Genomic DNA, 4973 nt, shown 5'->3' on the forward strand with positions numbered 1-4973 from the left:
GTCATATATTTACTGACGTCACCTCTCTTTTTTTACACACACACACACACACACACACACACACACACACACACACACACACACACACTGTGCAGTGGTGACAGATGGTGTGTGTGTGGTGTTTTAGCCTCTCAGAGACCATATCATAAAGACATATGCGAGAGACCCTTCGCCTCTGACCTGTCCAACACCCTTCATAGAGGAACACACTCAAATTATTGACTCAGATCATAATCAGTCCCACAAGAACCATAGATCAGATTACACTGACACATCAATACTCTTTATCTTAACACACTTATCTTCACACTAGTCCTGCTTTTTTCTGGAAGAGAAACGGGTTGGGCTGTATAGCTAAAATAAAATATACATTAATATTCTTCAACCTTTTGTTTATATTTTATATATATATATATATATATATATATATCCCGAAGGCCCTCCGAGAGGCGGGGTGGAAGATGGGCCTACTTTGATGGATCATACGGTAACGAACGGCACGGATAATGGCAATGAGAAGTTCCTCCGGAAATGCACATGTGGGTGGCAGAAGGTGACTTCGCTCAGAGGCCTGCGGATCCATCAAGGGAGGATGAAGTGTGAAGCACAACCGCACTGTTTCGGCAGGCCAGACGGAAGGGACCCAAAGCCTGGTAGCAAATCATAGCGCAGCAGGACCTGACAGTGCTGAGAGGGCAACCTCAGCATATGAAGGAGAAGAGATGGAGGCAACCCTTGAGAGCGAGATGCGCACTGTCACCTCACAAGTCACACAACCAAGAATCCAACGCAAGCATCCAGAAAGGCGCATCAAGATCAAATGGCCAAAGGCGAATATGCAAGAGGATTGGTGCAGGCTTGACGAATACCTTAGTGGAGTGCTGCAGCATTCCTCCGAGAGGCGGGGGGGAAGATGGGCCTACTTTGATGGATCATACGGTAACGAACGGCACGGATAATGGCAATGAGAAGTTCCTCCGGAAATGCACATGTGGGTGGCAGAAGGTGACTTCGCTCAGAGGCCTGCGGATCCATCAAGGGAGGATGAAGTGTGAAGCACAACCGCACTGTTTCGGCAGGTCAGACGGAAGGGACCCAAAGCCTGGTAGCAAACCATAGCACAGCAGGACCCGATAGTGCTGAGAGGGCAACCTCAGCATATGAAGGAGAAGAGATGGAGGCAACCCTCGAGAGCGAAATGCGCACTGTCACCTCACAAGTCACACAACCAGGAATCCAATGCAAGCATCCAGAAAGGCGCATCAAGATCAAGTGGCCAAAGGCAAATATGCAAGAGGTTTGGTGCAGGCTCGACGAATACCTTAGTGGAGTGCTGCAGCATTCTTTGCGAGGAACGGTTGAGCGCAAGCTAACCTTGATGGGAAACATGATATATGAGGAGTGTAGAGAGAGGTTTGGAGAGTGTACGACCAAACAAACCATAGCCCCAAGACAAAAAGGACGGAGGGAGAGACACATCAAGTTGCTCATATCAGACAGGCGTCACCTGAGAAAGAGGTGGAGGAAAGCAGCCCCAGAGGAAAAAGAAGGCCTCAAGCTGTTATGGGATGACCTTAAGCAGAGGCTGGCCAAGCTACGCCGGGCAGAGCGGATCAGGAGGCGGAGGAAACGGAAGGAGAAGGAAAGGAAGAACTTATTCAAAGACCCTTTGAACTACACCCATCAGCTGCTGGATGAGAAGCGGAGCGGCAAGCTGGCCATCACTAAAGAGGATCTGGAACTTTATATCAAGGGCCAGTATACGGATGCAGCCAAAGATACACCATTTGGCTCACCAGGTTATGTGCCACGCTCAGATCCCCCAAGAACCCCTTTCAACATCTCCCCACCCAGGTTGTGTGAGATTAGAGAGGTCCTCAAAAAGGCCAGATCAGCCTCAGCACCAGGTCCAAACGGGCTCCCATACAAGGTGTACAAGAACTGTCCACAAGTGACGAAGATCTTGTGGAAGCTCATGCAGGTTGTGTGGAAGAACCAATCCATTCCAGCTGAGTGGCAAGAGGCAGTTGGAATCTTCATTCCTAAGGAGCGGAATTCCATGACCATTAATCAGTTCAGGAGCATTGCCTTGCTGAACGTAGAAGGGAAACTGTTCTTCTCAGTTTTGGCAAGAAGGATGACCAGCTTCCTTAGCAGCAACCACTACATCGACACAAGTTGTCAAAAGGCAGGGCTCTCAGGTTTTCCAGGATGTATTGAACACACATCCGTGATCTGGGAGCAGATACAACGTGCCAAAAGAGAGAAGAGCGAACTTCATGTGGTGTGGCTTGACTTGGCGAATGCTTATGGTTCAGTACCACATAAGCTGGTTGAGTTTGTGTTGGAATTCTTCCACATTCCAGCATGTGTAATTACCATCATAGCCAAGTATTTTAACAACTTGCGCATGTGTTTCTCTCTCGATGGCCGCATGACTGGATGGCAGCAGGTGGAGGTCGGTATAGCCATGGGCTGCTTAATATCCCCTATCCTGTTTGTGGCAGCGTTTGAAGTCATCCTCATTGGAGCAAGACAGATGGCCAGAGGGCTGCGATTACCGTCAGGAGGAAGACTCCCGGCGCTGAGAGGGTACATAGATGATGTGACAACCATCTTACAGACAGCTCCATGTACAGCCTGGCTCCTCAAGTGCCTTGACGAGCTGATACAATGGGCTAGGATGAAGATTAAGCCCTCAAAGTCTAGGAGCCTTTCAATCAGGAAAGGGGTGAGGGACGACAGGATGGTGTTCACAGCAGGAGAGGAGAAGATACCATTGTTGAAAGAGCAACCTGTCCAAAGTCTTGGAAGGGAGTATACATCAGAGCTCTCCGACAGACAGATGGGGAAGTTGTTGCAGAAGCAACTGAGAGAGGGGCTTGAAAAAATCGACAGCAGCCAGCTTCCGGGGAAACTGAAGGTATGGTGTTACCAATTCACACTTTTCCAGCGTGTGATGTGGCCTCTGAAGGTGTCCGAAATACCGTCATCCATGGTTAGTAGAATGGACACCATCTCCAACACCTACATCAGGAAGTGGTTGGGCCTCCCGCGCTGCTTCTCTGTTGGTGCAGAAGCAACTGAGAGGGGGCTTGAAAAAATCGACAGCAGCCAGCTTCCGGGGAAACTGAAGGTATGGTGTTACCAATTCACACTTTTCCAGCGTGTGATGAGGCCTCTGAAGGTGTCCGAAATACCGTCATCCATGGTTAGTAGAATGGACACCATCTCCAACACCTACATCAGGAAGTGGTTGGGCCTCCCGCGCTGCTTCTCTGTTACAGGCCTCTTCGGCAAGAATGTTCTTCAGCTTCCTTTCAAGTCCATCAACCTCGGGTACAAGCAGGAGAAGACCCGTATTGTATTCGAACTAAAGGAATCCAGGGATGAAGCAGTGAAGAGCGCAGGGGTGACCGTCTGTACTGGCGCAGATGGAGGGCCCAGCAGGAAGTCGATCAAGCCATTAACAGGCTACAACACAAGGAGGTCATGGGAAGAGTCCAATACAGCCGAGCAGGTTTGGGCTGGGGAGAGCAAGTCCAGTTCTGGTTCAAAGCAACAAGGGAGCAGAGGAATTTCATGGTGGTGGAAGAGGTCTCACGAGTGAAACAGGACCATTACCTCATTAAGGCTGTTTCCCAGGGCAAACAAGGAGCATGGACCCGCTGGGAGGATAGTACTAACAGGGTCCTAACCTGGGCAGATATCTGGCGAACCCCGCAGTCACGGCTCAGCTTCCTCGTGAGGGCAGTGTATGACACCCTCCCTTGTTCCAGAAATCTCTCCCAGTGGTTCGGAAGTGAGGACAAGTGCCCCCTGTGCAATGAAGCCAATGCAGGCCTTCGACATATCTTGTCGGGGGGGAATGTTGCTTTGACGCAGGGCCGCTTTAGATGGCGGCATAATCAGGTGCTGAGGAAGTTGGCGGAGCAGTTGGAAAGATGTAGAGTCCGAGCAGATATCTCTTCAGATCCCATTCGGCCAAACATCCCGTTCCTCAGACCAGGAGAAGGCGGCAGGAGACAGTGGCGGGAAGGACAACATGTCTGCTCACACCTGAAAAGGGATGGAAGATGCGTGTTGACCTGGCCACCCAGCTTATCTTCCCAACAGAGATCACTCAGACAATATTAAGGCCAGATGTTGTGGTGTGGGCCACAGCGGTCAAGAAGGTCCTCATTATTGAGCTGACTGTGCCATGGGAAGAGGGAATACCAGTGGCGTACGAGTTCAAGCGGCTCAAGTACTCTGATCTGGCGGCGGAGTGCAGAGACGGGGGATGGGTCACGACCATCCATCCCGTAGAAGTTGGATGCAGGGGCTTCGTGGGAAAGTCTGCAATCCAGCTCCTTCGAGCTGCTGGGACAACTGGGGTAAGCCTGAGGAGAGCCATCAAGGAATTGGCGGAGGAGGCAGAGAAGGCAAGCTACTGGTTGTGGCTAAGGAGGAGGGACAGAAATTGGGGCTCGGTATAGAGCAGCTGCAGGGGGCGGCGGGGAGACGTCCCAATAAGCCACTGCCCCCCCACCGGGAGACGTACTAGATAGGGGGCGAAACGTCCATGAACGGTGGCACCAGCTGATGACCCTGCAGCTGACCCAAAAGGTGCACTGGAGGAGGTGCGGCAGGCAGAAATGTCAAGCGACGAAGCATTGTTTTAATAATCATCAAGTTCAGTATGTGTTTATTCAGTAGTACAGCATCACTGTAATTAATTAAAACAGAGCATCATTAAACATCTAACCTATATTTGTGTTTATTTACAAATATCAAGCTAATTAGGGGATTTATGTGGAAATGTTCCAGGAAGCACAGATCGGTTTTTCAAAAACAAGATGTGTAAAAGCAGAAGTATATTAGCGTACTATATTACAGTGGGTACGGAAAGTATTCAGACCCCCTTAAATTTTTCACTCTTTGTTATATTGCAGCCATTTGCTAAAATCATTCAAGTTAATTTTCAGTCAGAG

This window comes from Sinocyclocheilus grahami, unplaced genomic scaffold (genome assembly GCF_001515645.1).
Source record: "Sinocyclocheilus grahami isolate Dianchi unplaced genomic scaffold, SAMN03320097.WGS_v1.1 scaffold404.1, whole genome shotgun sequence".
NCBI lineage: Eukaryota > Metazoa > Chordata > Actinopteri > Cypriniformes > Cyprinidae > Sinocyclocheilus > Sinocyclocheilus grahami.